We start from the raw sequence: 14543 nt of genomic DNA on the forward strand, positions 1-14543 counted from the left end.
GCCAAAGAAGGTTCTTAACTTTAGGGGGCACTTTAAGATTCAAAACTTTATTCCAAACTGGAGAATTACTGAACCAATTTGTTCCAAACTCTGCAAGATTTGTTCATATATATTTATTTATTTACTAGAGTTTGATTATATCTTAATCTTTAATTAGTTTAAGGTGCTTTCTATGCTTACTTTGTTTTTTCAATTTAATAAAACTTTCATTGTTCACAATAGAAATTAGAGGAAAAAAAAACATAGAGAGCGGTTTGGTAATGAAATGAGTTGTATTACTCTATTTGAATTAATAATATTTTTTTTTTGTCGAATTTGATTAATTATATATTTTGAATTATATAAATGATCAACATTGGATCAAGTTACTTTAATGAATTATTCGTTAATTTTAAAATATATAGCTAAAATAATTTGCACCATACATCATTCCTAGTTAATTTCTCTTAATCAAATTTTATATGTCATGCTTAACTAAACATATAAATAAAATTAAGGATGAAGTACAAAATAAACCTTTTGAGTTGAGCAATTTACTAACGCAATTTCATGATTTAAAAATTTGCAAATAGGGATCTGGAGTTTTTGAACTTTGCAGTTAAAGAATCCGTGAGTCGATTTTCGATCAAACAATATTTATGGTTCAATTAATTTGTAAAGTCAGATCTTATATATGAGGTAATTTGTAAAATCTGTTTTTTTTTAATTATTCAAAATCGCTCCATTTATAGTAAATAGTCACTACAATAATTTTTGACGGAATGTCTAAGTTTGCAAATTGTAAAAACCACAAATTTCTATTTGCAAACTCTTAAACTATAGGAATGTTTTTGCAAATCGGTCATACACATGATTTATTTTTATACTTTACTCTAAAATAAAATAGGCCTGATGCTTCCCCAGCCCCCTTAACTTGTCCAAATTGGTCATTTTACCCCATCAACTAATCGAATGTTCTATTTACCCCATTAACTCCATAAAAGTGGTATTTCTCATCCCTTCAACTAGTCCATTTATCCCTCCAACTCATAGAATGTTCTATTTACCCCCTTAACTCCATAAAAGTGGTATTTTTCACCCCTTACAATCTGTTATCGAAGCCTAAATTGATAACTTTTTTTAAACGTTTAACCTATATTTATGCTATTTTGTAAGTGGAACCTAAATTGATAATTTCTCAAAAATCATAGGCCTATTTTGGTACATTATCCCTACATATAATGTATTTAACTTGTTTATATTAATGTTATTGTTATTTGTATTTTTTGTTCGTTCTTTCTCTTTTCAACTTTTTTGACTACTATAAAGGGATAAGAAATACCATTTTTATGGAGTTAAGAGGGTAAATAGGATCATAAGTGGTAAGAAATACCACTTTTATGGAGTTAAGAGGGTAAATAGGATATTCGATGAGTTGAGAAGGGGTAAAATGACAAATTTGGACAAGTTAAGGGGGTGAGAAATAACATTTTTATGGAGTTAAGGGGGTAAATAGGACATTCGATGAGTTGGAGGGGTAAAATGACCAATTTGGATAAGTTAAGGGGGCTGGAGAAGCATTAAGCCAATAAAATAAATAAACATTTTAAAAGTTTTATTTATTAATGTTTTTATTAAAACTAAATAATTTTAATTTTAGTACTAAAAATCGTTAATCTTTTTTTTTGGTAGGAAAGGAAAGAAAAACAAACAAACAAACAAAGCCGTCTAACCCGGGATCAGCCTTGGAAAGCTGACTCCCACCATGTCATCCAAGATCAGAGACGAAATGAAAGCCGGAGGAGAAGAGAAAGTTGAAAGACCCAACATCCTTGAATGACCTTCAGCCGCGAGGCGGTCCGCCACCCGATTTTGCTCCTTATAAATATGACCGAAGCTAAAAAATCAAAGGAAGAACAAATCCTTCTAATCCCTTTAATTAAATTTTGGCTATTCAAGCAAATAACATTATTCTCCGAGATCATTCTGACAGCTTCGAGGTTATCAGATTCCACAAGAAGATTCTTCACCCCCAGATTTTTAGCTAGCCTAAGGCTAGAAAAAATCCCCCAAAGTTCCGCAGAGAAAGAAGAACCCATGCCCAAATTATGAGAGAAACCAGAAACCCAACCACCACCATCATATCTTAGAACCCCTCCCGCAGCAATTCTTCCGTCCTTTAGATAGGAGTCATCAGTGTTTAACTTAATCACACCTTCACTAGGCCTACACCAGCCTAAGAGATGGACATCTTTCCTTTGAATATCCCTAGCTAAGGAATCCTCTTTGAAGCTATCAACAAAGGTGCAAATCTTTTTGGAAAAGAAATAAAAAACATTAGGAATAACAACCGTTTCTCCTTCAAAAATCTCCTTATTCCTCCATTTCCAAATCTAATGACAGACAACCACAAATAAAAGAACACCATGCTTTAGATCAGCCAAAAGCTTCCCACTAACCCCATCCACAAACCAATCGAGATCAGGGTGGGATAAAAAAGTAGACAGCAACTTTATAGGGAGAACTTTATTCCACACCTCTTTACTCTTCGCACAGACTCTGAGAGCGTGGCACAAAGTTTCTTCATGTCCTCTACATCTACCACACGCTCCAGACTCCACCAAATGCCTCCTTTTCCTATCAGAATTAGTAAGCAACCTATTTTTAACACCTAGCCACAGGAAGCTCCTAATACGGTAAGGCACTTTTAAGGCCCAAATCGTCTTCCACAACTCTAGGTGCGAAGATTCCAACCCTTGATTGAAAGCCTCAAAAGCCGATTTACAAGAAAAAGCCCCGTTGTTAGTCAAAGACCAACAGTAACTATCCATGTCTTCCTCCTTGCTACTAATCTGAACTCTTCTAATTCTCAGGAGCGATTCCAGACTGAGGTAAGAATCAAACTTCGCACAAATCCAATCACCCTTAGAATCCACCACATCTGCAATCCTCCAGTTCTGAATTTCTAAAGGCGGTAATGACTCACAAACCTCTAATAAAGACTTTTTACCAATCCAGATATCATTCCAGAAGCTAATAGATTTACCATTTCCCACATTCCACCCAATCCCAGAGCAAAATTCAGAAAACACAGCACTAAGGCCTTTCCAAAGAAAAGAGCAATTAACCACTCTCTCCTTAGGACCCCCAAAAACCTTATCCTTTCTATATTTTCCGCATAATAATTGAACCCAAAGAGCTGACGGAAGTTGCCACATTCTCCACAGAAGTTTCATTAATAACACTTTATTATTATCTCTGGCTTTCCTAATCCCCAGCCCTCCCATATTCTTAGGTTGACAAACCTCATTCCAAGGAACAAGGTGAATCTTCCTCCCCTCCTCAGCTTCCCCCCACAGGAAACGACGATTAATTTTATCAAGATCTTTGAGAACAGGCTCAGGCAGACGACAAGCCTGCATAATATGATTAGGGACCGCACAATTGACAGACTGAATCAAAGTAAGGCGGCCCGCCAGGGAGAGAGTCTTAGCTTTCCAAATGGCACACTTCTTATTGGTTTTATCCAACGTATCCTTAAAAGAAGCTTTAGAAACTCTATCACTATGGAGAGGAATCCCCAGATACTTACCCAGAGAATTAGTCAGATGAATACCAGATAAATCACTCAACCTTTTGCAGGCTCTCTGGTTCATATTCTTAGAACACATCATCCTGGACTTTTGGATATTAAGCTTCTGACCAGAGGCAGAGCAGAAACAGTTAAGGATATCCATAATCACACTTATCTGCTCCTCAATACCTTCCCCAAAGATCAAAACATCATCTGCAAAGAACAAGTGAGTAACCTGGGGACATAATTTATTGATGGACACCGGGTGGAATTTCCCATTACCAACAGCTTCTTGGATAAGGTGAGTCAGTCTTTCCATTGCAATAACAAATAAGAAAGGGCTCATAGGGTCCCCTTGACGGATACCCCGGGAAGGAGAAAATTCCTCCGATATATCCCCATTGATCAAAACTTGAAAAACAGGAAAAGAGATGCAAACCTCAATTAAACTCCTCCAGTTCTCAGGAATCCCTACTCTCTTCAGATTATCAAGAAGGAAACTCCAGTTTATGCGATCATAAGCTTTTTCCAGATCCAACTTCAGAGTCACAATACCCCTCTTCCCCTTTTTGATTTTCATGGAATGGACCATCTCCTGGACTATGACCACATTATCCATCATTTTTCTACCAGGAACAAAGCTTCCTTGATTCTGGCTAATGATATCAGGAAGAATACAACGGAGTCTATTGGCCACAATTTTAGTAATAGTTTTATAAAGTACATTACAAAGACTAATAGGTCTCATTTGTAAGAAAGAAGACGGCTTCTCTACTTTAGGAATCAGAACTAGAAGAGTTCTGTTCACCAGCCTAATATCCTAAGAGCCATTAAAAACTCCTTTAATAAAACTATAAATGCCTTAACAACCTCCCCGTGCTTATGATAAAAATCAGCAGACAAACCATCAACTCCAGGAGCTTTAGTAGCCCCAATGCTAAAAATAGCTTGATCAATTTCTTTTTGGGTAATAGGATGGAAAGCTTCCAGAATTTTATCATCTCCCAAAATGGGAAAAGTAGAAACAGTCTGAGCTTTATCCAGATCCACATGGTCCTCTTTAAATAACTCTTTATAGAAATTAAGGGCTAAGTGACGAATATCCTCATCCTCATAAACCCACTCTCCATTTGAGTCTTTAATAGCATCAACCCTATTGTTTTGTCTTCTAATAACAGTAGAGAGATGAAAATACCTGGTATTCCGATCCCCATCTTTAATCCAGGCTTTCCGATCCCCATCGTTAATCTAATTAATGACGGTTTTAATTAAAACAGATCGATTTTAATTTTAATTTAAAAACCCGTTAATCTAATTAACAACAATTTTAATAAAACAGAATGATTTTAATTTTTAAAAAACCGTTATCCGTACCCACACGGTTTTGGTATTAGGGGATATATAGGACGTGGCAGTGGGCCCTACTTAATGCCCGTATCCGTGGAAGTCGGCCCAACCCACTTCCCGTGTATGTGGCGGTCCACCCGATCCATTGCTTTAAATATCATTTTTTTTATGTTTTTATGTTTTCACGTTTTCACGTTTTCATATTTTTTATATTTTCACATTTTTATAATTTTGTGTTTTTTCTATTTCTCATGTTTTTATCGCTTTAATGTGTTTTTCTTAAATAATATATTTTAAATATTTGATTAATGTGCCAACAATTAAAATGCTAACAACTAAATGTGGCACATACAAGTTAACCATAATTTTTTTTTTTTTTTTTGTTAATGTATCTAAAATGTTTACTGTGTTAATAATATAGTTAGAAAATAACCAATAAAAAATATATGAAATTTTTTAAGTTTATAGACATACTTGTTTGGAAAGTCTTACGTGACACTTAAATAACAGTGATACCAACTTTTCAAATTTTTGGCAACGTACGACTAAAATTGATCTTACTTAGAAACATAGAGTTAAATTTGCACCATTTTTGGACCTTTCTCACTCTAAAAGTTCACATTCTATCCGAACAACTCCTAATAACCTCAAAACAAATATTTTATGCGCATTAGGGCTAGTTGATTTGGCCTATAGTTTATGGGTTTATGCCAAAAATATAACATAATTGAATAGTAATTCAGTCTACTTCGAAAATATAATTGAATTATAACGTAGTAGTTTGGAGTTAAGAGTTTCTTCAAGAAAACAATCCCACATCGGTCTACTCCAAGTTTGGTCTCCAATTAATAACTTTCAATCTAACGGAGATGCATCGCCGGGCTTGAATTGGCTGCGTTCTGGTTCGCCCGTTCCAAGCTTGGAGATGAACCATGGCTTCTCTGTGAAGGCATAGGAGGCATGGTTTCTAGGGCGGAGGGCACTGCGTGAGGCTGGTTTCACAGAGCAACGATCACCTCCCGCTCCTGGCAGTGGAAGGATAACGAGCTGGTGTCACTCGAGTCCACGTTGGCCTCATGAGTCTGGCTAACTGAACCATCACTTTTTTTTGGTTCAATTCTGCTTTCTTTCTGTCTGATCAAATAGAGAAAAAGTTGGTGGTTTTTCCATTTTGTTTTTCTGTTCTTGCTGTTTGATAAAATGCCCAAGAGAAAATTGGCTTTTGCTTTCTTCCTGTTTGATAAAATGTCAAACAGAAAAAGTTGATACTGAAACTATCACTTTTTGGTTCAATTCTGGTTATGATTTTTTCTTTCTTTCTGTCTGATAAAATGTCCAAAAGAAGAGAAGATATTTTGAAGGAAAGAATTTATTGTACCCTGAAGAGCTTTTGGATATTAAGCCCTTTAGATCATTTATTTGGTTGTTCATTGAGAGAGTTGTTAACTTTTTAGAAACTAGCCCATATTTAGTCTTGCATTTTCTCCTATTTTAATATGATATCTTAAAATAAGTTGCAATATGTTGGATATGGCTCATAATATCAAAGGGACTTATCCCGGAGTGGAGCGCATCGAACGGAACAGAGGTATTTGAGTAATTTTGTTACATACTATAAATACATGTAACAACTGTATCTTTTTAAACAATCAATAAGAAAACCGCTCATCGCTCCCGGAGACGTAGTCAATTCAAAACTGTCGAACTTCGTTAACAAATCTTGTGTTCAATCTTTACTTGATTAATTCTGTTTTATTTAGTTTCGTTTTTCAACACAATATGATATATTGTCATAAGATAGTAGACTCTCAGCTAAATGAAGTTATTAACTAATATAGGAGTCTTTTACTGTTGATACCGTTGCTAATTTTCTATTTATGCATACTGTTTTCCTTGATATTTGTGTAGATTGCTGCTCCTTTTGTTAGTTTTCCTCCTCCTACTTAAGAATCTACTCAGATTTTGTTATGTAGAATATGCAATTTTTTGTGTCTTTTCACTTGTTAATGCTTATATGCTCTGGGTTCTGTGCCGGTTGAGGAGTAGGACCCGGCCGCGGATTTCCGAATGCCCGTTGGGACTAACAGGATTGGGCTTTGAAAGGTCTCTTCTCGCACTTATCCAACAAGGACAACTTCTTCAAAGACAGGATTCGAATAGTGATAGGTACTTTGGCTATCTTACGTGGAGCTGAATTAGGTTTTTTCGGTGTTCTCGTTGAAACACGCGGGCGTACTCCTTGCTTCTGGGGACATTGATCCGAAGCTCCTGCTCCAGCTAACCTTCCAGAAGGATAAGTAGCTTTTTCGGAGACAAGGCTTCTCTAGCTACTAAAGAATCAGCAACTGCCTCTTCAGAGTAACACATAGCGACGAAAGGGCTCGGAAAGATAGAACCAAAAAGAGAGCTTAGAATGCCGTTAGAGAGAAGGGGAAATCGAAGTTTGTAGTTGTTGTGGTTGGTTTTGGCATATGATGGACAATATGATTATCACATTCATATTTCCTGGCTTATGGTATTTGAGTAAATGTTACATGATGTGTTAAAGTTCGTTATGATCTTATTATCAAAGTGAATTCATATGCTGCAGATATGGAATATACTTTAGGGGGCGTTTGGTTCGCACAGGGGTAACGGAATGGAATCAAGAAAGGAAACAAGGAGAAAGGAATGGAATGACCTGAATTGCCTTGTCTGTTTGTTTCAGTTACATAAAAGGAATGATATACTCATGATTTCATTTGTGATTGTTTGGTTCAAATGAGGTAATAAATTGTGTTTTCATTTAATTTCTTCACTTCCAAATGTATAGCTCTCTTTATAATTAAAAGAAACATCCCAAAGTCTTGACCTTGTTGAATTTTTTTTTCATATAGTGTCTTACTTCTAAGATAAATGCTTCAGAAATTGTTACCTATAACTTTCAATTCTGGTTATGGACAAAAAATGTGGAGTTTCTTTGCAATTTCATTTCCTGTCATTATTTTGTTTTTGGAATCATCTAATTGCACGACTTTGTTGCTTTGAAATAGTAGTCAAGTTGTAGTTTCTATGTTGATGCAATTTTATGGAATTTTTATATTAGTTTCTGTCATGCTTAGCTAAGACTAAGACGCAAGGTAAAGCTTAATTTCTAGTCATAAAGATGACAAGTTCTTCAGCATAATCTTTCAAATAAGAGATTAATATAAGATCTATGATTGGACCTTAACCATTAGCTTGGGAGTGTGATTGGGCCTTAAGCTTGCACTTTTAATTAAAAGTGATTCCATGACATGGTATTAGAGCCTCTTGGATTAATTTGTGGAATTTGCTTAGTTGCTTTCTTGATTCTTTTTGGTTTGCTTTGTGTTGCAAACATATCTTCATGATAACCATATATGATCCTGCTTTTGTGTTCCAGGTGCAGAATCTACTCAAGTACATAATTCATTTTGTATGTATTGAAAGAATCAGTTGGTCAGGTAAAGAGAAGTAGATGATATTCATAAAGTATTGTTGTTGTAAATGATGCCTTTCCAATTATAGCTTTTGCTCTGCAGACTATACAGTTAAATTTGGATCACAATGAAATGTCTCGAGGACCTCCATTCCATTCAATCCAATTTGATTTGGAACAAATTAATTTTAATTTTAGTTTGCCGTGGAATGGCAGATCTATTTCTTTTATGAGGCAAGGAAGGCTCAAATCACGGAACCACAAAAACAAGGCAGAAAGATTAAACAGAGATGTGACTATGACTAGAGCCACATCCATCATCAAATAAAATGTGAAGGAGTACATCATGATATGATAACGCAAAGAATGAGCTTTTGCCAAATTCACCATCAGCACGGTTGCTCTCACAGTAACTCTCACCCTAGTGGGGGCAATATAGTGCTGGAACATTGTCATGTCTCGGAAGGCTGGCTCGAATTGGCTTTGTCGCAAGCTTGGAGTTGAGCCATGACTTCTCATGCGAAGACTAAGAAGGCATGATTTCTAAAGCAGAGGGCACTGCGTGAGGCTGGTTTCACAGATCAACGATCACCTTCAGCTCCCTGTAGTGGAGGATAACGAGCTGATGTCACTCGAGTCCACATGGCTTGATGAGAATGGGCTAACTGAACTACCACTTTTTTGCTCCCATTCTGTTTATGGTTTTTGCTTTGTTGCTGTTTGATGAAATTTCCATATTAGTAAAGGAACACTGAAGATTTATATATTTGTTTTTCATGCCAATTTAATTTATATATCCAAAGGAAGTAATGATATTTCAATATGGGTAATTAATTTATTAGTCCCTATATTTTGATAAAACACATTGTTTAGTCCCTACATTTTTAAAAACACATGGTAAGGCCCCTAACCTTTTTCTCAATGTACTGTTTAGTTCTTATGTCTGTTTGTTAGATTTTTTACTATTTATCAGTCAAAAGCAATTCACACCTCTATATCTTTCTCTCACAACTCGCGCTCACAATTTAGAAGAAGAAGCTATTTGTATGGAGAACAAGCAAAAGAACACATACCTAATGATTATGAATCTGAATGATTAAGAAGAAAATAAAAAAGAAGAACACTCAAAGTTGATTTCAGATGCAGTACTAGAGTCTAAAGAAAAGGAAAATAAAGGAAAAGAAAAACGTAGAGATGAGAAACAATGAATATAATGGTCTTATATATTTGATTTTATGGTAAAGGGCAGTTAAGGCATTACATTTTTATTTTAAATAGATTTTGACTCAAATCCAAATTGAGTAATAGAATCTTCATAAGAGTCTAACGGCAGGGACTAAACAGTTCACTGAGAAAAACGTTAAGGACTAAACAGTGTGTTTTATCAAAATATAGGGACTAATAAATTAATTACCCTTTCAATATTGTATGTAGCAGATTTAATTGGGAGAGGAGTTTATCAGAAAAAAAAAAGGGAGAGGCACTCGCACCGTGCCGTTAAGCATTCGCGGGCCATCCGATCGACAACAGCGACCGACCGTAACTTATTTATTTTATTTATTTATTATTTTTTCTTTTTTTTTGAAACTTTCAGAATCAATCGCTTCAACCGTCTTGTTTCCAGGTTTTCGTCACAGGTCCTCCGACTCGGTGTCTACAGTTGCCCCTACTTTTCTATTTTGACAGTGATGTGTGTGTTTTGAAAACGTTTTTTGCTAACGTAACACATGCAATGTAAAACATATAAAAGTAAAAGACACGTAAAGAGTAGGAGGAAGCATACTTGACCTTCGCGCTACGCGCTCTGGTATCGTTCTCTGATTCCTTCCATCGTCGCCGCTGGAGCGGCCGTCGACGAATGTTCTTTTCTCGGAATTTAGCGTACGTTGGTTATGGGTAAGAATGGCTCAAAAGCAATTTCGGTCTACGATCGTAAGTGAAATGGCTCAAAGGCAGCTCCGGTCTGCAACCATAAATAAGATGGCTCAAAAGCGACCCTGGTCCACGACTGCGGGTAAAATGGCTCAAAAGCAACTCAGGTCTGCGACCGTGAGTAAGATGGCTCAAAAGCGACCCTGGTCCACGACCGCGGGTAAAATGGCTCAAAAGCAACTCCGGTCTGCGACCGTGAGTTAGATGGCTCAAAAGCAACTCAGGTCTGCGACCGTGAGTAAGATGGCTCAAAAGCGACCCTGGTCCACGACCGCGGGTAAAATGGCTCAAAAGCAACCCTGGTCCACGACCGCGGATAAAATGGCTCAAAAGCAACTCAGGTCTGCGACCGTGAGTAAGATGACTCAAAAGCGACCCTGGTCCACGACCGCGGGTAAAATGGCTCAAAAGCAACTCCGGTCTGCGATCGGGAGTAAGATGGTTCAAAAGCGACCCTGGTCCACGACCGCGGGTAAAATGGCCCAAAAGCAACTCCGGTCTGCGACCGTGAGTCAGATGGCTCAAAAGCAACTCTGGTCTGCGACCGTGAGTAAGATGGCTCAAAAGCAACCCTGGTCCACGACCGCGGGTAATATGGCTCAAAAGCGACCCTGGTCCACGACCGCGGGTGATATGGCTCAAAAGCAACTCAGGTCTGCGACCATGAGTCATATGGCTCAAAAGCGGGGATTGTTTCCGGATTTTCGTACAACACAGTTGTCTGTATTTTCTCACTGGAGCTATCATCTCGGAGGTTCAATGGGAACGTGTTTTAGTCTGAAATGATATAGACTAATGATTGTTTTTCTGTTGACTGTCGTCTGTACTTTGACTGGTGTCACTGTTCTGTAAAAATTGACTGTTGTCTGGAGTTCATGTCTTGACAATATTGGTCGCTGTCTGGGAGAAATGCAGGCTGAAACTGACTGCAAATCGAAGGTCTGTGCACCTAGTAATTAATTATTTACTTTTTACCTTTATGTCACATCGTACTTTTTTCACTATTTACGGGAATGCCATTCCTTCTTCCTATATAAGGTGGTGGGGTTTCATTTCAACCTCACACCTTCTCTCTCTTCTTTCTCTCTCTAGACTTTGATTTGGATTATCCTCGGGATGGATTTGGATGAATGCGATGGCACGAGAGGCATGGATGAGGTTTACGTGAACCTAGATAGAGTGGACCCTTTCCACGACCCTACAACGCATCTGAGCCGGACACGCTGCAACGAGGTAAGTGATTTCTCACTTTTGTTTGATTCAAATTCTAGGCTTTAGTATTCCTATCCGAACATGATTTGCATGCTAACTTTTAGATTGCCTTAGAGGACTTTAGCTAGAAAACATGAATTTCTTCACTTACAAGTAACACTTGTTTACTTCTGCGTAAGAATGCGCGCTATATGCATGTGAATAGTAATCCTACGAATTTATGCATGCTAACAGTAAAAATAACGTGAATAGTAAAAACGTGAATAGTGCACGTGAATAGTGACAACTTAACTAATGCACGTGAATAGTGAGAACTTAACTAATGCATGTGAATAGTAAAACTTAACTAATGCACGTGAATAGTAAAAAACATGAATAGTGCAAACTTAACTAATGCACGTGAATAGTAAAAACGTGAATAGTGAAAACTTAACTAATGCACATGAATAATAAACTTAACCTTGCTCCTTGTCAATGCGGACAAGAGTGGATTAAAGAATTAACTAAACCTTACATGAGCGACCCTAAAGGAGAGACTTTTACAGAAAGTTGGCCCTAATTGACCAGATGTCTCTAGGTTAGATAATGAAAGAATGCCTAGTCTTAACGCGTCCTCACTAATTGCATGCTTTAGGAACTGTATTTAAATTTTCTTGTCTTGTTCTTTCTAGTTTATTGAGATTTCTGGGACCACCGCCGAGATTCACTCGTGGTATGCTAGGCTGGGTGCCGCGGCGAGAGCCCGCGTGCGCGAGTTGGGCTTCGAGCCTTTTATTGCAGCGTTGCCCCGCACCAACGGGGTATGCGATCGCTTTGGCTTACGCGCCTTATGTGAGCGGTGGGTTGACTCGACCCACACTTTCCACCTTTCTTTTGGGGAGATGACCATCTCGCCCAGGGATTTTTCACTGCTGACAGGGTTGCGAGGGAACAGCACTCCCGTTCCCTTTTATTTCGATATGATGCGACCACGGGTCGACCTTGCTAGGCTCGCTGCCTTGATTGGATCGGGGGTTCGCCCATGCACCAAATCTACTCCGGTGAAGTTTATTTCCACAGCGAGCCTTTTGAGTCGGCGAGATTTTTGTGAGACCGACGATACCGACTTGGCGGTTCGTAGCTTCTTGGTATATACTCTGAGTGAGACGATTTTCCGCACGAAGGGTGGGAAGGTACACGCGGGTCTCATTCAGGCACTCAGCGATCTGGATGCGGCGGCTTCCTATGATTGGGCGGGGGCAGGCTTAGCCTTTCTCTACAAGTTTTTGGATCTGACTTGCCGGAAGCGCAAGGATTTCGGTGGTTACGCCTTCGCTTTGCTGGTACGCGACGCCTTTTTGACTTGCCCGTCTTATCTTCTTTGCGTCTTTCACACTCCTAATCCTTGTTTTTACCGCAGGTGTGGGCGTATGAGAGGCATATTCTTCCCAGCCGGTCTCGACCTCGACCGAGAGTACCGAGGCCGCCTCTCATGACCCGGTGGAGAGATTTCGACTTGGGTGCCGAGAGGACACGGACGGTGCCACGACTTCTAGATTGGATAGACTCGCTGACCCTCAGACAGGTAGATGCTGCCTAGTCGTGTTAGATTCTTGTTTGATCCTTTCTGACTTTCTCTTTGTGCATTTTTTAGATTAAGTTCAGGTGGGACGACCTCGACTTCGGTCCCGATTATACTTATGTATCTATGATCCAGGAGCAGCAGTGTGTGCTCACCGGCCCCTGCGTGCGGGCATGGTATTTGGGGGACCGAGGCATCACCGGAGTTAGTGACGCCCACTGGACACCGGGTGAGATTCCCGTTTCTATGTTCGCGGTGCGGACTATGCCCCTATCGACCATTCGTCAGGACCTGACCCGTCGGTTTGTGGGTAGAGCGGTGTGGATTCACGCCGGGGGCCGCGAGCTTTACTTATCTACTCTACTGAGCGTGAGGGATGCCCCGGCGGCAGCGATGGAGGTGGATCCGGTGGCAGATGTATTTTCGAGGGAGGCTGTTGCGGCAGTCTTTGGTCAGGAGGAGGTCCCGGTAAGTGGTTCCGCCCCCTTTCTCATTTTACCATTTCATTCATGAGATGTTTAGAGGTTTTTATTGTGTGTTTTTTGCAGGAGGGATCCTGGAGGAGTGCCCATTTATCCGATTTCTTTGACGGTACTCGAGCTCAGACGCCTGTGTGCGAGCAGCCCTACTATGTCGGCGAGTCGTCCAGTGCTGCCCAACCGGAGAGGTCTTCCCTAGGTGTGCCCCTACCAGACTACGGGAAAGACTTTGCCACGATTTGTTATGACGAGTTCGGGGCCGCTTATGCGGGATTCGAGGCGGCTCCTCCCATCTTCTCCTCGAGGGTCCCATTTGATCCCTCAGACGCTTCTCTGACTACGAGAGAGACCTGTACAGATTATGTGGGACTGTCCGGTTACCTCCGAGACCGCCTCAACTTGTGTTGTGCCGATCACCTGGTATGTATCCTTACTTTATTTTAGTGTAGTGGGATGCATGTATGTATGTATGATTTCTGTTCTTGCCTATGCTGCTTCTTATTTTTATCTGTTTTTCCTTTCTTTTGCTTTAGAGCGATCTGCATGCCCACGAGCGGAGGCAGAGCGAGTTGGTGCGGGAGGCCGACGCCCGGATCGGTCAGGTGTATCAGGAGAGAAATGACCACTGGTCAGGGATGATGCGATGGGAGACTGAGGGTCGCCTTGTCATCGAGGAGAGGGCGCGCGATGAGTCGATTGGATGCCTCGCTGCCGAGGAGAGAGCACGGGTCGCTGATGAGAGAGCACGAGTTGCTGATGAGCGAGCGCGAGCTGCCGAGGAGGCACTATCTGCGGAGCGGGCATCACACTTGAGAGATTTTGAGGACTATTGGGACTTCCCTCTGTATTAGGCTCGTTATGTATTGCTTTGTAGCTTTCATTATTGCTTTGTAGCTTTTATTGGAGTTTCCCTGCTGTATAGCTGATGTATAGGGAGTGGGGTGGATAGTAGGTAGGCTTTTTGTGAAAAGTAGGATAGGAAATGTATAACTCATGATTCATATTACCATGCATTCAGTA

At 39.7% G+C, this 14543-nt stretch overlaps 1 long non-coding RNA gene across 1 annotated transcript; it reads left to right on the forward strand.

The window, feature by feature from the left end:
* The first annotated feature begins 5610 nt into the window (after positions 1–5610).
* Positions 5611–9133, forward strand: LOC136202258 (uncharacterized). Its single transcript, XR_010674381.1, has 3 exons — positions 5611–7665; positions 8304–8364; positions 8443–9133. It is a non-coding gene; the product is annotated as an uncharacterized lncRNA (long non-coding RNA).
* Positions 9134–14543: the final 5410 nt, after the last annotated feature.

Source organism: Euphorbia lathyris, chromosome 8 (genome assembly GCF_963576675.1).
Source record: "Euphorbia lathyris chromosome 8, ddEupLath1.1, whole genome shotgun sequence".
NCBI classification, from domain to species: Eukaryota; Viridiplantae; Streptophyta; class Magnoliopsida; order Malpighiales; family Euphorbiaceae; genus Euphorbia; species Euphorbia lathyris.